Source organism: Macrosteles quadrilineatus, unplaced genomic scaffold (genome assembly GCF_028750875.1).
Source record: "Macrosteles quadrilineatus isolate MER2022 unplaced genomic scaffold, UCM_ALF_1.0 Scaffold_3__2_contigs__length_128488019, whole genome shotgun sequence".
NCBI classification, from domain to species: domain Eukaryota; kingdom Metazoa; phylum Arthropoda; class Insecta; order Hemiptera; family Cicadellidae; genus Macrosteles; species Macrosteles quadrilineatus.
The window spans coordinates 6,001,909-6,022,573 of record NW_026542596.1 but is presented as its reverse complement, the minus strand read 5'-3'; positions in this window follow the sequence as shown (position 1 = coordinate 6,022,573).

The window sequence follows — 20,665 nt, the reverse complement described above, 5'->3', positions numbered from 1 at the left end:
ATTGTTAATACTATATTGAATATAAACCATGTCAATTTTAGCTTTTGCACTGCTATTATATAGAAAAAGTATATTGATTGTTAAAATAAATCAATTTTTGTATGTACATTTTGGGATTTATTTCGTCCAAATTGTTTTTACATAATACTAGGGGGCCCATGCTGCTCTGCAGCGTATTAAAATAAATATAGTATCCTAGAAATAATTAAATTTGAGTACGGTAATAAATTATCTATAGTTAACTGATTCAAATGATCAATAGCTCAAATTAAAGCCTATAATTTACTGATTATTTTGAGTCTAAAACGTATAAAAAACATGAACAATACTGGAGCTATTGATTTTTAATCATAGAAAAACCTTATGAAAAATAATTTTATGTTGGTTGTTCACCTTGCGTTTGCTTGAAACTCGTCCGATTTGAATAAATGATAACATCTTAAATTGAAGTAAGAATTTGAAAATGAATCAAATTATTTTTTTTTGTCAAGTAATACAGTAGGTAAATATATGCCGATGCTTGATGTGAAATCTCTGCGTGCACGCCTTCAATTTGAGAGCTTAATCATGAAAATCGGTCGGGTAGAAGAGCCAAACGAACTCGGTAAAGAAAAACCAAATCTGTTTTTAATATATAAGATGTGTCTGTATATTTGCAGTGATTTAATGAAAACTTCTGGACCAATTTTGATCAAGTTTCCACCGAAAGTGTTTTTGGTGAATGCATGAAGGGTGGTTGAGGGGGGAGGGTTAATAGGTATTCCAAGATGTTAATATTGATGAGTTTTAAAAATAATAACATGGCAAGGATAGTAATAAATCCGGTTATAGGGCCGAAACTTTCCATTTTCAACAATTTGCTTACATAAAAAAATTAATCAAACTTAGTTCGGCCGTATCCCGGTTAATATTGAGTCTACAAAATAGTTTTACCAACCAAAATTTAGCAAATTTGATGCTCTACAACTTTGTAATGCTCAACGGTACACAAAATATGCTTAATTTACAACAAATAAGCAAAAAACATAAAAATACCGAAAATTTTGAAGTTTTTGACCCCTCCTAAAGTTAGCACATGGTGCTAGAGGTTGAAAACTCAGGATATACATCCAAGAGTACCCCCAGACTTCATGTAAAAATTTCACCAAGTTCGGAATACTTTCCAGGTAAAAAGTGTATATCTACTGGACTACCGGTCTATGTGTAAGATTCAAATGTATACCTCAGTCTGTGGCAATGGCAAACGTGTTAAAAATACTGTATTTTCCTCTCAAGGTGATGATGGCCTTTTGCTTGAAAGTTTTATAGATGGGTAAAAGAACTTCCTGATCCAAAGCTGTCAAGGGAAGTGGATGGAATGAACCTTTTACACAAGCAGTGTATTGGATACAAACATTTTTTAGCTTATCCCTTTTACACTATCCTGGATGGATGAAACTATTGGTTTTGAATTATATATAATCTGTACAAAGTTCCAGGCAAAGAATATTGCTCATGTTGCAAGGACATAATGGACATAAGGATGAACGTAATGTTAGAACATTGTGAAAAATATTTAGATTTTAAAATCAATCTTTCAGAACAGTGACACACACTGGGTCCATACTAAACTGAACATGCATGAAGGGTGAGTGTAGAATAGAGTGAGGTGATCTCTGTAGGGTTCTTTTAGCTAATTTATTTCAATCCCAATAATCAGAGACAGCTGGGGCTATCAAAATGCTACTGCTGATTTTTCTCAGGTCGAAGCGGCAACTTTATATATTAAGAGGGTTCCCTACCCCCATTGAAAAACGTCAGAAAACCGCTTCTCGCGGTATCATATAGCGATTCTAGTTTTAACATTTAAATTGTGAACCAAACACCATTTTGTACATAAAGAGTGGTTCTACTAAGTTTGCTTTTTAAAAAATGTCTATGCTTACGCAATCAAGGGCAACGACTTGTCAAAGTTAGTGAACTTTAACTGTAAAGTTCACTAACTTTAACTGTAAAGTTCACTAACTTTGACAAGTCGTTGCCCTTGATTGCGTAAGCATAGACATTTTTTAAAAAGCAAACTTAGTAGAACCACTCTTTATGTACAAAATGGTGTTTGGTTCACAATTTAAATGTCAAAACTAGAATCGCTATATGATACCGCGCGAAGCGGTTTTCTGACGTTTTTCAATGGGGGTAGGGAACCCTCTTAATAAGTTACTAAAGTGAGCACTGTATGTAATCACTTAGCTACCCAGAGCTGTCAGAGCAAAAGGCAAATTGATGCAGTACATTTTACAGAGGTGTTTTTCCACAATTATCATTAGCTGACTCATTAAACACAGCTAATTTCATGGTTTATTTATGTCAGCATTGCTAATTTAACTTGGGTATTTTTGGTAAATAGAAAATGGCTCAATAATAAAATGTAAGTTGGTTGATGTAGGCCTGAAGGTGTCAGCATCAGCTAAGAGCCATGAAACCAGCCTAGCTGATTATTTTGGCTATTTAGGCAGAATTTTTAGAAGCCCTATAATCATGTGTCAAGGATTATGTCTCATTGTTGGCCGAGCTCAAGCATGAGCTGAAGTACTGTCTAAATTATTGTATTGTTTTACTATTTATGTGACACTCCTAGGTTTGAATTGTAAATTTTAACATTTGTTGTGGTAATTATTTGGCAAGCAATGTGTCATGACTGTAAAAATTGTATCAGTTGAAATCAATGAATTACAAATGCTGTTATGAATCCAATATCAGTACTCTACCGGTACATCTTTAAATAGTGGAAGCTCTCCAACCCAGAGGAGGTTCTCATCAACTTCCAATTTTATGTTAACTACAAGTAGATATAACCTACAGCTTGGTGTGGTCTATGAGTCAAATAGGTGTTATTTGATTGGATGGATTTTAACTTGTGCCTCCAGGACAGAGGTCTCGCTTCTAACTTCTAGATTCACTGCTTGGACAAAATATTCACAATAAGAATATTGAGAGAGAATTTAACACCTCATTCACAATCAAAAACATTGATTCTCCTTAAAAATCATGCCTTATATTTTTTGTCATTACCTAATACCTCCTTACATATTGGTTTTCCCAAATGTTATATAAATTTTTAAATTCAATTACCGGTAATTAATTTTAATATTCAAAACAATTAACAGCTGTTCATTATGTTGCTAATATACAGTCAAAATAATTAAGAAATTTATACTATTAATAATGTTGAAAAATAAACATGGAGCATTATCCTACTTCTTCAAAAATACAAAGAAGCAAAACAAAAATTTTGAATTTTCTGACATGTCAAAAAGATCATGTCCAAGCCATAAACATTGTTGTAAACCATCAGCTTGAAAAAGGTGGGTCCTTATAACTATATTTACAATCATTTAATATAAATATTTTTACTAACCTAAAAGTAGGATTTTAGGATTTGATTTTTTAAATTATTTTGTACAAACACTTGTTTACAGTTAGGCTAAGAACAACCGTTGGACCTTGAATCAGTTCACAAACATTGTAACAGAGTAGTATGTAATGATGTTAGAGTGATTAGCAGTTAACAGTGTTGCAGCAGACAGCAAACGACGCATATCAGCTGATAACTGCCACTAACAGCTGACGGCCGATCAGCTGACTGTCTTGACCTTGTCTGTAGCTGGATTGCGTCGCACAGTTTGCCGGCGTCGTCCGTCTGCTGGGGGCCTGGTTGAGGTGAACTGGTGAACGCGAACAAAGGAACTGCATGTGTTACATATGTAAACGTGTCAGTTTCTACGCGAATGTGTTTTAATTATCATCTTGAATGTTTTAATCCACATTAATTAAATACAACTTGAATTATATGTCTACTAAGCAACCTTACATTTCTTATATTGAATTTTTTTAAAGGGCTTTTGTAATATGTCCGTACAGGTAGCAGAAATAATTTAGATTACTATAGTAATGTGAATAAATTTTGATTTATGAACATGCAGCTTACACATGTAAATTATTTCTAAGCAATAAAATTGGTGTGGTTTCACTTTTCCAAGCTGCGTTCTCTTTGTCTATCAAGAATAATTTTAGTGACTATGGTAATAGAGTTTGAAATAGTTGTGGTTTAAATTATTGCAAGAATAATCTGATAGAACTTTTTGTTATTTAAAACCCGAATCTTGGTGTCTAGTTTTTTTTTTTTTTTTTAATCCGTTACTGTTTATTTTCACTTCTGGCGTAAACCACTGGTTCACTACACAATTAACCATCAACAGATCAGCTGTTTTTAGGAAGACTACTCAGTAGACTATCTGTACAAGATCTGATATAAGGATCAATCTCGTGTAGGCTACATATATTTGGTAAACGACAAACGTAAAGGAAACAAATTAAATTTACCACCAGGTACGATACATGATTTTGCTATACGGTAATGATGACATTTTTACAATGTAACTCGCATAAAGATTAATGTGATTAAAGTTTAACGGGTGGGTTAAAGATTAATGGTGTAGGTTTTATTCTCTGAACCATTAAAATATTTAGAAAGTGTTTTTGATATTATTTAGTTGTACCTAATTAAAGTTTGGTTTAATATAATTACGTATATAAATGTTGAAATATTTCACTGGGAGTAAACTTATATTATTATAACTTGAGCAACTGCTAGCTTCCTTCCTTCCTGCTTTGGTCAATGCTCATCATTATGAAATTTTATTAGTGAAATTTTATTCACTTCCATCTTAAGTAAGCCTATAAATTTTATTTACACAGGGTGAGGCAGACCACTCGTACGCATACTGTTATGGGAGTACGTTTGTTTCAGTATTTTTAATCCTAAATGTTCCTGTTTATGTCCGTGTCCGTATTCGTGTTTGTTTTATTTGCTTATTATTAATTACCGACCTTCGAATGAAGCGAAAAGACATCTTTGATAGTCTGAAGATGACTCTCAGCTTAAAATACGCAGGTGTCTGAAAAATAATGACAACGATCGCTCGCATTGAGTACAAAGAAGATTACAACCGAGAGAAAGGTGTATGGTACTGTAACACTTTTGTAACACATTGTCTACAGCTTGCTCAACCATATTGTCTGGACACTCGTAGTCCTTGTCCCCAAGAGCCGCTGTCCACTGTCCAACTACTGTACTGTTACTGTTAGGTGGGCAGTTTGTTTACAGCCCCCTATTGACACCTGTGCCCCCGCGTGTGTGCGTGGGTTGCGTGTGTGTGTGTGACAGTCAGGTGTCACAATGCCGCCGCTGATTTACTGTGGGATAGCGAGAGTTTCTTTCCAGGAACCACCCCAGGCACGGCGCCGCTCCGTCGCCCCCCCCCCCCCCCACTGCACACCCCCTAGCTGCAGGTGGGGGGTTGGGGGAAGCAGCAAGTGCATAACACCTTGAGGAATGTGATCTGGCTGTCCCGTTGGAGTTGGGGCAAAAACAACGTTACCGAAATAGATGTAATGGTTATAAGGGTTTGAATGTTTTATTCATTTTCGGTTTGTGTTACAGTTGAGGTATGGATTTCACAAGGGTTGGGAAAGCTTACTTTCATTCGTGTTCAGTTTAGCTAACATTCTTCATTCGAACTTTTTTTATAATCAAAGGGAAATGAATTATTGTACCAGAAAAAATAATATTTAGATTCAATAGGCACGTTGGTTTGCATCGAGAAAGACAAGATACTGATTATAATGTGGTTTGAGCGTTGCAACTACAGTAAAGGGTTAAATTTGTTTATTTAGTTTGTAAACAGCCTCCCGTTATAAAAGAAGTTCGTTAAGTTTTGTCAATATTATTCACAAACAGATAAACCAGCCATATTTTTGGATTTGTATACAATACTCCAAGAAGCCAGTTATACAGAATACTTACTGCATTTGCATTGTAACGAACCATAATCAGTCAGTGGACTTTATAAATTTTGCCTATTGAATCATTTAAAAGATAATTTTAAAAAACTATTAATATTTTAAATTATATTGTTCAATGTTGTGTGCTCAATGTTTATTGGTTGTTTATGATACTCGAATATTAGAAGCGAAACGACATAGATGATCATAAACAAATGACATCACTGGCCCGAATCATATAACTATCAACAATAACATTTGGACAGTTCCGTTTAAATAGCCAAACTTGCAACACAAACAACAAACGTTTTCTTCGGCAGTGACGTAGTTTGTGTTTATGATCCATGCAATTGTTGTCCTAATATTTGGCTAATGATATGTTTTAATTTAAAGTTAATAATTTGGGCTGAGAGTAAACTACACTTACTTAATTTTGCAATAGTAGGTCATAGGTTGTTCTGATACTGGACCAATCTTCCTTCTCATTTTCCAAAACAATTTCACTTCTTTCTTCTTTTTATCTCAATATAAATGTGTGAACATGTGTGTTTGAAATATTTATAAAGGCTATTCAAATGTGAAATGGGGTTTTTAATGTTGAAAATTTAATTTGTCAACATTCCTATAACTTGGTATGTTGGGAAATATTAATTGGACCAAAATAATGGTTTATAACTTAACGACCTGTATATCAACTTTAAATACAAATTATGTGTTTAAAATATGCCCCTAAATCTAAAAGTCATTAAGTGGGCTAAAAGTTGTATTAAAAACAAACAAAACATTTGTTATGGTCGTCTAAACGTTGTCTCTTTATGCATGAAGAGTTTTTTTCTTATTAAAATTCATTGTGTAGCCCCTGAACTGTTCATTAGACTAAAATTTAAGATACATACCTTCACGTCCACAGTTCATAGATGTATGGTCAAACTCACTACATGTTTCGCCTATACATAGGCATTGTCAAGTGGTCCTTCAAGAACGTTTCGTCCATTGTAGACTCGTCAAAAAACATTTAAATAAATACACAAAACACGATACATTGTACGACACATTTAATACTTAGTAGGCCTACTATTTACCGGTCGCGGTACGGAGGCAGACTCCAATTGGAGTTTTTTCTTGCCAATTTTAAATTGTGATCAAAATCAAAACCACATTGCAACAATGGCCACAGAATTTTTACCCCAGATATTTTTTTACTGGTGACTTTGCAAAACCATATCAAAACATTGCTAGTAAAGCTGTAGCTCTCCAATTCGTCCTCACTTGACTTAGGCCAAGGAATGGGCTTCATTGAAACCCAATTTCGACCCCCACAAGGGTTAGTCCGCCCGGGCATCCCGTGTTTTGCTCAAAACCGCCTCCAAAGCCTGAGAGGCACAAAAAACCACCCCATCTAACATTACAATAATTTTAAGTAATTTTTCTAGGAACGAGACTGTTGACTAGTCGTTTTCAACTAAAAGCCGGGATGGAATTCCTCAGGTGTTTGGTGATAGATAGCCAATCAAATTATACACTTTTGTTTTGATTGATAGTAATCATACGTTTGAAGGTCCGAAAGTCCGGGTTTTATTAGCAAAAAATTGATAACAAAAATGGCAAATGGAATTATTGCATCTCTTTTAAATAGAAACTTGTATTGTCTATTTGAAGTAGATTTAGAAATAAGTATAGCCTAGTTGACACACAGACTAAAGTGTCCAAACTTGAAATCGGAAAATTACTTTAGATTGTATATTTACTTTAAAATATAAAGCTGCATTTTATTGGTACTAACTGTGCATGAATATTACCCGAAATATTCACGGATTTTGAATAAAAGAATTTTTGATTTAAAATTGTTAAGAATGTTTACGAAGAAAATATAGAGCAATATTATATTATAAATAAGTATGATAATAATAAAACTTATTAAAAAAAACAACACAAACCTTTGTGTTGACAATCACGATTAAAATACAGGATAAATTTAAAAAAAATCTATTATTTATAAAACTGTGTAGTAAAGCATAACAAAAACAATGATTTTTTTCAAAACTACCTCTTTTTACTTTAAACATTTTATGACAGCTTTATGATCTTCATTCACTTATTTATTATTCAAAATATTATTAAATATTTATAATTTATTAGTTTACTTGAAAAATTCAGGATGTCAATATAAGTATTTTTTTCCAACAAAGGTTATTCAGCAATTAAGATTTTATACAAGTAATTGATAACTTACAATGTATCTCTATCTGAGTGTTTCCCATAGGTCATAATTTATTTTATCCGTATCAGTTAAAAAATTACACGCTCTCTTATTAGTGGTAACAATTCACTTTTATCAGTGCGATAGCCGTCCACTGAAGTTTTGCAACGGTTAGGGGCCTCCACAGGGTAGCGTTCTGTATGATCTTCTTGAGAAGAAGAGATAGTCTTGATTAGTTACTTGAAATCTCTTACATAGTTATTGTGGAGAATTAACTAAAAAAATCTTAATCAAATAGAGTTCTGAGACTTCGCCTTGTGGCCAAGACATGTCTGTTTTATGTAGTATTTTGTTGTTTGGGTTCATGAAATTTCCTCCAACATTTGTAATAACAAAGATTGTATTATAATAACAAACAATTGTAATAACAACAACTACATATTTGGCAATTAAATTAATCACTCAAATCTGGTAAGATGATGGACAGAAAGTTCATATCTTTTCTCTCTCATCCATTGTTATCGAAGGCTCTTCAATGATTAAAATTTTGAAATAAAAGTCATTAATGCGGTGTGTGAAGTTGCTCCTAATTGTTGGGTTTGTCAAGACAGCATTACCTGAATTGGCTATTTGTTATTTCCTTGTTACTTCTGCCCGATTGGAAGATTGATTGTGTAATTTATTTATTTAGGTTCTAGAGTGGAAACAATTCTATTAAAAAAATCATGTAAAAATATTGCATTGAAGAGAGTTGTGACCACTCTATGGTTTCTGTTTACCATGGACATCAGGTTAGAAACCTACCATTCAGAGAAAACTATTTTGACAGTGCCTCTTTATCCACGAACTTACCATATCAACCTCCACCCTTAAGCCACGTAAACATGCATTACCTTAAGGATGACACTTCTAGTTGCTGCTAAGTGGATACGTGAAGTGTACGGAAAAGCAGAAGTGCAGTCTTTTTAGAGAAGATAATTTTGTATCTACTGAAACTGCCTAAATCAATAGCTTCTGATCATCACCAGATCATGAAACCTCACATTCTTGGAGAACTATTTCTGCATTCCTTTGTTCATGAGCTTGAGCCTTCAACTTGAACTATGTCAACCGATGACCGAGGATGGCACTTCCGGTTGGCCCGGCGGACACGTGTAGAGTGGAGCTGGGACGCGGGCAGACCACGGGTCTATCCTTGAGGGGCCTATGACACCGTATCCAAGGTCGCCCGCGCTCCCGCGAGTATAAATTGTCTTAAACTAGTTTGGCACAACGTCCGCCGCAACTTAGTATTGCCTTGACTCATCTGTGAGCAGCGCCAAAGCCGCCTCCAGCCATGACTTGTACCTCGGATACCGTCTGGAGTTGGGTATCAAATGGTTCGATTCGATTATGGAAAATGGTAGCACATAATGTGTAATCGTGACGAATGGAGAGCTCTTAGGTATCTGATTGTAGTTCTGGATCTTTGGAATTTTATCGTACCGTATATGCTTTAAAATTTGTTGTAGGCTCAGAAACCGTAATTTTTTTGCGCTGGGATTAAAATAAAAAGTTTGATTAACCTTGTCAGTCAAAATACACAATAATAATGCTAATCTAACTGAAACCGAAAAGTAAACTGACCTATAATTTTGTAACTAAAAAAACTAATGGGAGTTCCAGGAAATGTAGTTTAAAGCCTTTGGCGGAACCCCCAAAATATCTTGAACAGTTTATTGGTTGCAAATCTTTACGCTTGAAGATTTTCTAAAGAAACTACAGAACGAAATGAGTTCATAGATATTTGAGTTTGGCAGATACCTATACATATTCTTTAGTAGGTTATTTTTTCCTTTATTATACTGTACATTAATATAATTAGTGTACCAATTATTATCATTGAGCATTGCGTTTTGAGCAGCCATCAACCATAAGTGTAGGCTGTTATTTTGTACAGTTTGAAGATTTACAAAAGATAACTGCAGAAAGCAAGGGAGCATTCAAATGCAACGTAAACTTGTAAATACTGTCCTTCTAGCCCTATCCGACACGGTGAGATCAGTCACAGGGTCACCGGTCGACCCCTCATTACTTACAGTAAGCATATGGGCAAACGGAGTTTAAGCTGAATGGTACTTTTTGTGTGTATACGATGCGATGTATTGCCTTGGCAACTTTCATTACCATCGTAGACACACCAAGAGTACCAATTAGCTTAAAAACTCCATTTGGTCTTAAAGCTTAGAGAGATTATGATTCGTCACAACTCAGATGTAACCTAAGAACACTTAAGTTTATAAAAGTTGCCAAGGCAATGCCATCGTAGACACACCAAGAGTACCAATTAGCTTAACTCCGTTTGGCCTTAGAGCTTAGAGAGCCTATGATTCATCACAACTCTGATGATGACCTAAGGAAACATTTATGAAAGTTGTCAAGGCAATACCATTGTAGACACACCAAGAGTACGAATTAGCTTAAACTCCGTTTGGTAGAGAGCCTATGATTCGTCACAACTCAGATGTGACCTAAGAACACATTAATTTATGAAAGTTGCCAAGGCAATACCATCGCAAACACACCAAGAGTACCAATTAGCTTAACTCCGTTTGGTCTTATAGCTTAGAGAGCCTATGATTCGTCACAACTCAGATGTGACCTAAGAACACATTAATTAATGAAAGTTGCCAAGGCAATACCATCGCAAACACACCAAGAGTACCAATGAGCTTAAACTCCGTTTGGTCTTATAGCTTAGAGAGCTTATGATTCGTCACAACTCAGGTGTGACCTAAGAACACACTAATTAATGAAAGATGCCAAGGCAACACCATCGCAAACACACCAAGAGTACCAATTAGCTTAAACTCCGTTTGGCCTTATAGCTTAGGGAGCCTGGACCTATGATTCGTCACAACAACTCTGACGATGACCTAAAAGTTGCCAAGGCAATACCATCGTTGACACACCAAGATTACGAATTAGCTTAAACTCCGTTTGACCTTATAGCTTAGGGAGCCTGGACCTATGATTCGTCACAACAACTCCGATGATGACCTAAAAGTTGCCAAGGCAATACCATCGTTGACACACCAAGAGTACCAATTAGCTTAAACTCCGTTTGACCGTATAGCTTAGAGGCATTTTGGCGTCTGCAACGGAAATAGCTTTGAGTGGTCGGCCCGCCGCGGCGAGGTTGACGCTATCAGCAAATAAGACGTAATGAGCGCCAAGCTACGTCTGCGGTCGGCCGTGGGACCACCGGTAATCGACAACTATAACTGGCGGAGGAAATTACAAAAACGTCTAATGACCTTCATTGCGATAGCTTAATTTGGCTACTTCATCAAAACGACGCATAGGCCTACATTTTCAGCTTGGTATTCGTAAAAAAGTGAGCTGAGAGAGATTTTTCATGCTTTATCTATTGCTAAATAATGTTTATATCTACTAGTTTAGAATATTTTATTATGAAGTAAAATTTAAGTTGAGTAAATTTAACTTGTATGGCCAACTTACTCTTACTCCCATGGCCATGGATAGCCTACCTTAGGTGGTATTTGGCCTCGTCAACAAGTTGCCTCCATCTCTCCCTGTCCAATGAATCTTCTTTCTTTGCTCTCAATCTTTGCAAATCTTTCTCCACCTGGTAATTCCATCGATTCTTGGGACTTCCTCGGGGTCTTCTTCCTCAGGGCCTTCTTTCTGCTGGGTTTTGTCTCCAAAATTCTTTTATTATTCTGTCATCTTCCCTTCTCAATACATTGCCAGCCCACCTTAGTCTTCTGCTCTTTGATTGCTTCTCCTTCTATGTCTGGGGAATGGCTTAAATACTTTGTTATAATATTGATAAATACGTTCTCTTTCACAATCAACCCACTTGTTCTATATTGTCCCTCAGAGTAATAAAACAAAACTTTTGTTTTATTACTCTGAGATTGTACTCTTTTAGTTTAACCTACATTGTAAAAGTAGTGAGGCACAACCGGTACTGTGGTTCATTTTTATCCACCAACCTATCCTTTCTGAACACTTTCTTTGATCTCTTGAAGTGGTTACCTTATCATTTTTTTACTGGAAATTGGTTAGGTTTCCAGTGGCGATCCCAGGGAGGATGAGAGGGATATACCCCCCCCCCCCCCGAAATATTTTATATTTTAATAGCTAACACAAATACTATTAGATGGAGCATATTTTAGAGCTTAAATGCGTATAAAAAACGTTTTTAGGCTTTAAATCCCACATTTTTGGCAGGGGGCCCCCGGACCCCCTTTTTCTGTGGGATATTCAATAACATTACTGACTATTATTATTTAGACGAACTCAACAATGAAAACCGATAAAAGGTGTAAAACATCTGGATTATGGTATTTTGAGTAAAACCAACATTATAAAATTTAATTTTGCTTCTTGCACAAAACTATGAAAGTCCTTTTCTCCAACCAAACTCATCTTGTTTCTCCATACATAAAAACATCCACCCACTAGTAAGTCACATAAGTACATAAGTCACATCACCAGGAAGGCCATTTTCTGCATCTTTTCATTCAAATACTTTCCCAGAAAATTAATTTTCTCTATTAGTCCTTTTCCTATTATTCCACCTCTTCAATCAACCCATGTTGTGCGTCAACTACAGTATATGTTGTGTCGCGGTGAACGTATTTACCAGCCAATCCTGGACTTTCCCTCCAATCTCGGACATTTCCTCAGAGGAAGCATCAGTCAGTCCAGTTCCGATGTTCCGGAGATGATGTTGACGGATGGTCCGCAGTCTCGCGTTCCTTCTTGCGAAACTCTGGTGGGAACGCCGGTATTGGGGGTGGTCCCCGGATGCAGGATAAAGACGGCGTCCCATTCACCACCGACAAAACAACTCCCTTTCACCCGTACTACTTCATCCATTCATTGCGCCTGTAATTCGCTTTGAATTAACCCTCATGCGTGTTTCTATTATCTGTTCCTGGTGTCTCTGCGAGACGGTGATGACGAAATTAACATGACCTGCGTCCGTGAATGGGCTTTGTTTGGTTTCGTCTAGGCCTTGGAAGAAGAAGAAGAAGAAGAAGAAGAAAAAGTGTTTATTGAAATAAAATATCAATACAGTGTTTTTACATAAACACAAAGAACAATGGTCAAAGACCGTCTGTTTTGTGGTTGACATACTGATTTTACAATATTTTAAAACACATTAAAAAAGAGTCCATAAATCACAAACTATAATTCATTAAATAAACTGATTTCTAGTAACAAATACACAAATAGCACTACATAGTTAAAAGGATCAGTTAGCAAATGAATCAAAAATAAAATTTAAAATATAGCCTATTGAGAATCTGAATTTATTCTACAAACAGCAATAAAATATAAGTAATAATAAAAAATAAAATAAAAACAAGCCTATTTTTACTTAGACAAATACTCAACAAACAATATTTTATACATTTTTAAGTACATAAATTTTCCCACTTTTGTATTGATTATCGTCTAGGCCTTGGATTGCTTAGATCATTGTAAAGGGTGAGTATTTATTTATTTATTTATTTATTTATTTATTTATTTATTTATTTATTTACTTATTTATTTATTTATTTATTTATTTAGTTATTTATTTATTTATTTATTTATTTATTTATTTGTTTGTTTATTTATTTATTCTCAACGGCAAACACCATTTTACAAACAATACAATATACAATTCAATACATTAGCAAGCATGCAATAGCAAAAGTAATTCTAAGGTAGCATGTTCGATCAAAACAAGCAGAGATGAAATAAAAATTAGAAGAATTTAACAAAACTCGGGAACATGATCAATAAAAAAATATAAAATTAACAAGAGAAGAAGAAAAAACCTACAACAGGTGATAGGTAACAAGAATAAACTACTTGAGGGAGAGAAAAAAAAACATAACAAGGTGCAGTGTAAATAACAAAGTAAACAAACAGTGATCATTACAAGAAACAACCAAAACAACAATAGATAACTCTTAAGTGGCAATAACAAAAGTAAAAATTTGAACAGGATAACAGGAACTTGGAAGATAACAGGAACTAATCTGATATTGAAAACAGGGAATACAATATTAACAAGATAACAATTATTTAGATATTGAAAAACAGAGAATAAAATATTAACAATAACAGGAACTTAGATATTGAATAACAGAGAATAAAATAATGGGAAACAACAGCCAACAAGAAACAACACGCAAAATTGCAATATTAAAGTATTGTAATATCATATCTACTATAATTTCAATTTCACAGACTCTGAACAATCAACAAATTTGAAAGAACAGTTTTCATATTTTTCGTGTTGATAGACAACAATTTGAAACTGTTCTTTCAGAACAATAGTGCTGATTTAAATACTACATTTAATCATCTTATTTAAAAAAATCCATAACATAGAGTTACAAATCCACATCAATACGTAGGGTCTACAGAATTGTTATAATTATGTCATGGTGGTTAAACATTATCCTTGATGTGTTTCAAAATCTGAACTTTTGTTCGTTATGACTTATACCTTATACCTATGTATTGAAACACATTAATGGACACAAAAACTGATAAATTGTATTATAAATTATAGTTTTATATGAATAGGCGCGTTTTTAGTAGTTGACTATTCAACTTTGAAACATCAGAGATTTTATAAGGTACTGTATAACTAATGTTATTTAGTTATACAGTACTTATTAAAAGTTCACCCCAAGCCTGATAAAATTTTGGTCATGAAATACCATTTTCAGTTTATTTTAAGGGTGGAATAATACTATCAGAATGTGCCATAGATTTGGATGTGCGTCAAAAGTCTTATCGTAATCTAAAGATAGCGCTAAAACTTGAACAGTATTACCATACGAGAATAAAACTGAATTTGGTCTTCTATAAAGTAAAATTTTATAAGTCGAATTTTGAATTATATACCGTAACTTTGCTATAAAAAAATAAATATTTACTGTATGTAGTACCTTGGGAGTAAATCGATTTATAACATTTAGCTTTTTCATAGAACTATAGAAACTAACTATAGAACTGATTTCCATTTTATTCATCTAATTTATTTACCCTTTATCCTACTACAACTTAAATTCATAGGTCAGATATAAACTTCGGGAGTTAAAAAAGTGATAACATTGAACCATGAAAATCTACCTTATGTTCTAATTTTAGACACCTTTGGACAAAGTTTATTGCTCATCCTTTATCGAACTAAATTACAAATTGCTTTTCTGTTATGACTTCGGCAGCAATTTATAAATACCCCCGCCGCAGCAATCCTGCAGACTAAGAAAATTTTCATTTACCTGGTTGGAATTCCACTAAATTATTCCCTTAAAATTGTCAGATTTATTTCCTATTTAAATAGCATTAATTTTAATGAGTACTTAGGTTTGCAAAGTACAAACAAAGAAGTTTACAAAGAAGATAATAATTCAGGTATTTTTTTATTGAAATATTGATAACCTTAGTATGCAGTAAACAACTATTATATTATTTTGGTAATATAATTTGCCAAATTATATTACAATATGTCCATAAATATAAGTGTACAACAGTTTATTATTGTTATAGTTTATTATTACAATATTCGGCCTTAGTCACTAACAAGACTACAAGATCGCGCCACTTGTACTTTGTATGGTCGCCATTTCATTGAAAAAGTATTAAAGTATTAAAGTTACCGTAGTATAAGAATAACATGGAAATTTTAAAATTACACTTTTTTGGATTTTTGTTCCGTAACCACTAAGCATACAACAACGATTCAATATACTTAATTATTTGTTTTTCCGAGCTTGACAAAATGGTTGGGAAAGAAATTGTAAAATATTATGTTTTAGGATGAAAAATAGGATAACCCCATTTTTTACCCTATAAAAACCCCCCATAAACCCCCGTTCCCATAGTCCGACCATGTTGGTTCGCGAACTCCTTCGATTAAATGTAGGTTTATACAAAGTTTTATCAAAATCATTTTTGCTCGAGTTATCGTGATAACGGACAAAATAAAAAATATATATATTTACTAGTATAGTACCCGTCCTTCGTACGAGGTAGGCATAAAAGTATAAAATGCTTACTGCAGTTATGGGAGAGGACACGGTTTCAGAAAATTTGGCTTTTAATTTATACGGTATCCTATAGTGTACCACACATCTACTATAGCCCTAAGTTCTACCACTGCACCTAAACCATAGAAAATACCCCCGCCTGCAGACAAAGCAAATTTCCATTTGCCTGATTGGGTTTACACTAAAATGTCTCCTTAAAAATGTCACATTTATTCCTTATTTAAATATAATTACTTTAACGAGTACTTAGGTTTGCTGCAACAGCTAAGGTAAAAGTGTTTTTTTGTGTTAATAGTTTAGTAAGAAATAAATGCATTTTCCAAATTTGATCTAAATATGTTCATAAACAACCAAACTATGACAGTTTACTTATTCTCCATAAGAATAACATGGGAATTTTTAATTTACACTAAAAAGTAAATTGGTCCCGGGTCTAGGTCTTACCATGAGACCTGGTAATAGCTTATTCCCTATATTGGAAATTTGCTAAAAATAAAAATGTATATATAACACTAAAAATTAATATGTATAAAATCATTAATATTTGTAGAAACGATGTAAAAAAAAACTACTATCTACAATTAAAACAAACTAAGTATTTCCCAATCAAATCCTCTTTTTCCATCTTCCAGACACGGCTGTCAAAATCAAGTATGCAAAAACTACCCCGGATTAGATTTACATATAAATACGGCATTGAAGGTCACCCCTGGCACCCACGACGCAAGCTCAATGTTGTTATATCCACCCTAGTGTGGTAATAAGGGTTGATGAGATAGTAGGTCAAGGGTGAAGTAGTAGCTTACTTCCGCCACGCCACTCGAGGGGGACCGTTAGGGCAAGGGCAGGTCTATGCAGATCCGATTCGAGGAAATAGGAGATGAATCAAAGAACATCCCCGATCCCACGACCCGATTTGATCGGTGAACGGCGAACGGCTGCGTCCGATTAGCCAAGGATCCGTTAACCCTTCGACACGGCCCTTCAATACTGTGCGAAAAGGGCTGCTCTTTGTAAGATGAAGTGGGGCGGAATAGATTTTACCCGTGTTAAATTAAAAGGGGTAGCTTGGTGTTGAGTAGTTCTTGCTGATGTGAGCGTGTACTTTGGAAAACATGTTGCGTTATAAATTTTACCTACGACCGTTTTTTAAAGTAGCCGTTTCAGTACAGTTCTTAGAATTGAAAAGTATCTCATAACAGCATTGTTTACTTTCATAACAGCATAGTTTTACTCATAACAACACTGGTAACGGACCAATGAGGTTCAAGGATTCAGAGTGAAGAAGCAAAATTGTAATGATTTGAAATTCAACTAATCAGCTGTTCAGACCAATTTAATTGTTGATTGGTGCAATTAGTATTTTATACAATGTTTCGTTGCATCGTCAGTGGCAATTAGAGAATATAAACAAAAACATAACCGTTCTTAGAAGTTATGAGTAGTGATTTTTAGTAATTAAAACACCGTCGTAGGTAAAGTAGTGTACACAACTCGCGTAAATAGTGTTAACGACACTCGTTGCGTAAACTACTATTCAGCAACTTTCCCAATGAAGAAACTGATGATAACGTTCGTTATTGGTGTCAAAGTTGAAATTGCATCCTTAATTTTCTTGAATCGAAAACTCATTGTTGATCAACATATTGCTTTATCAGTTTCGTGCCTGTACTGTATAGGAATTATCAAATTTTAGTGGAGTTCTTTAACTTTTTAGCACACGGTCAAATACAATCATAAATTATTACGATATAAACTTAAAAACTGGGAATATATCCTTACCTTTTTTGAGTCAAATACCCAAAAATAAGCAAGCACTTCTCCTTAAATAGCTATAAGAAGTAAATACTTCCTGCAAAAAATCTAAAGATTTTTGTATGTATCAATTTAATAAAAATTTTGGTTCTATGTTATATAGTAGCGCAAATATATTTTTCCTACAGTTGCCTGACTAAGTGGACTTCCTTGCACTGATTATAGCACGCAAAGTAGCTAATTGCTACTTTTACTTACTTTTGCCACACTCATTTTACTTTTGCCTCCAGTATTCCAACCAAACAACACAAAACAGTGTGCTTTTATTAGGCAAGTAATACGTATTCTCTTGAAAATAGGCTGGTAACACTACTACGAATACGATCAGCTGGTGCAGCGTTTCACATTTCGTTCAACGCTTGGATCTTCCTAACCATAAAATGTGTTCGTGTTGCTTTGAGTTTGAAAGACTAATTATTTATATGCTTTATAGCATAGACTAACCAAAACAAGGGGTGTGTTTTATCTATGTTTATAGTAACTTTGGGAAAGATATAATGTGTAACGCGAGTGCAAAGTGTCTTATTCTGCACTCGAGAAACTGTCCACACTCGCCTGTGGCTCGTACGTAAACATTTATCTCATGTGCAGCAAAGTGTCACTTCGCACACTAGTAACACAAAAACTATTCCATTACCAATTAATATGGATTTTTATGATTTTTAACGCAAGGAGGAATGTGGTAATGTTGCAGTTTAGCTGAGCTAAATATAAAATACAGTATAGCAATATTATCTTTTGATATGTTTTATGATAGATTTGATTTACAGAATTCAATTGCAATCCAAGCAAAGATCTTGCACCGCTGTCTCAAACACCATACGCTGGAAGGTAAATCTTGATACGTTGTTAACTTTAAGTGTGCTTCAAGTTTTGTCGACGGTTTCTGTCGGTCATAAAAAGTCCACTGGATAATTAATGCTGAGCCGTCAATACACAACCGTTTAATGGTGAAAATAAACGAAGAGCTGAAAAACTAGCTGTCTCAAAACTAGTTTTCCATGTTTTCAAATTTGCTTGATTGCTGTTTTTTGCTGTCGTAACATCTCAAATAATTTAATAAATGACAGCGTATATAGCTGAAATAATTATGCATTAATTAAGCGTTAACAATTTGTCCTTGTTTTGTACTGTTTGGACATTCTTAAAATAAGTTTGTAATAGCGGGATTTTTTTAAGTGATGATTAACAATAACAAGTTAGGTGACACCAAGAAACAGCAGAATTTAAATGATTGCAATGTCAACTAGGTGTTTGTTCTTAAACGTTCTTAAACATCAAAGTCTTTAGAATCAAAAGAAACAGGACACTTTATGGACACTTAATGGAGACAGGCAAGACAAAAGTTATAAAGTAAAAACGAACCCAATATAAAAACAGTTTATCCTTCACATGAGTTTAAGACAATTAATTAACCGACGTGCTGTATATGTAGAGTACGTTTTTATGGTTAAAAACTTAATACCACTACGATCAAGCAGAACAGTTCATAATACGTAAAAGTTCTTCACCATCGGGTATTATTGGTATTTAAATATAGACTATTTATTATTGGCAAGCCAACCATCACATAAGACCACAACGTATTATTTATTACAGCAATAAAGTAATAAAGTTCGCATTCTAAATTTTACCCTAAAGGGGATCGATATATTAAAATAATATCCTACTAATATTATAAATGAGAAAGTTTGGATGGATGGATGTATGGATGTATGGATGTATGTTTGTGACAAGTGAACGCAAAAAATACTGGTCGGATTGGGCTGAAATTTGGCATGATGATAGCTCACATTCCCGATTAACATATAGGCATATTCTTATTTCAAAAATCCTTTCGGGCTCCGCCCCAGTGGCTCTGGAGTTTCCTATGTTAACCTTATGAGAAATGGAATTATTGAATCTTAACAGCTGTTTCAACTTAACAAGTTGGTTCTGTTCTATGATGTTCAATAGCATTAAAGTTACAAGGATTACCAACAGGGTGCAGCACTATTATTTCTTTTACATTTATTTTGACAACAGCTAATTTGCAACCAAAAGGTGAGTGAGCGTAGCGAACGAACTTCAACCTGGAGGCGAGTTAGCGTAGCGAACGAGCTAACCTGAAGGCAAGTGAGCGCAGCGAACGAGCTCCAACCTAAAGGTGAGTGAGCGTAGCGAACGAGCTCCAGCCTAAAGGTGAGTGAGCGTAGCGAACAATTGAGCCATGCGAACTAGATAATCTTGAAAATTAAGAAGTTAAACGGGGCAAAGCCCGCGGGTTACAGCTAGTATCTCATAAACAGGCAGATGTACTGTTATGCTGATTTACACTGATCAGCTGTTTGAAACGATACATTGTTAAAATGTGATAACTTCCTATGTGTTGCTTATTGTTAATAAGTGTGGTGTTTTAGTATTATTTAAATCTTTTATTAATTAAACATAAACAAGAAAAATCCCATTTATGTTACACAAATAAAACATTTATTTGCGTGAGACACGATTAGTAAATCTGAACATAAGTGATTAAATCCAAGAAATTAATTTGTAATAATCTATGGCCTAACCAATATTATTTTCGAATTGATGTTCAATGTGCCCACCACCAACTGGATTGCACATTGTGACCCGATTGCCGCACATCTTCAAATTCATTTTTCTCTTGTCTGACCACAGTAGCCTCCACAATTTTACCGATCAGGTCTATTTCACTTTCTACACGTGTTGAATAAACAAGTTCCTTCATTCTACCCTGAACATAAACATAAGATGGTGA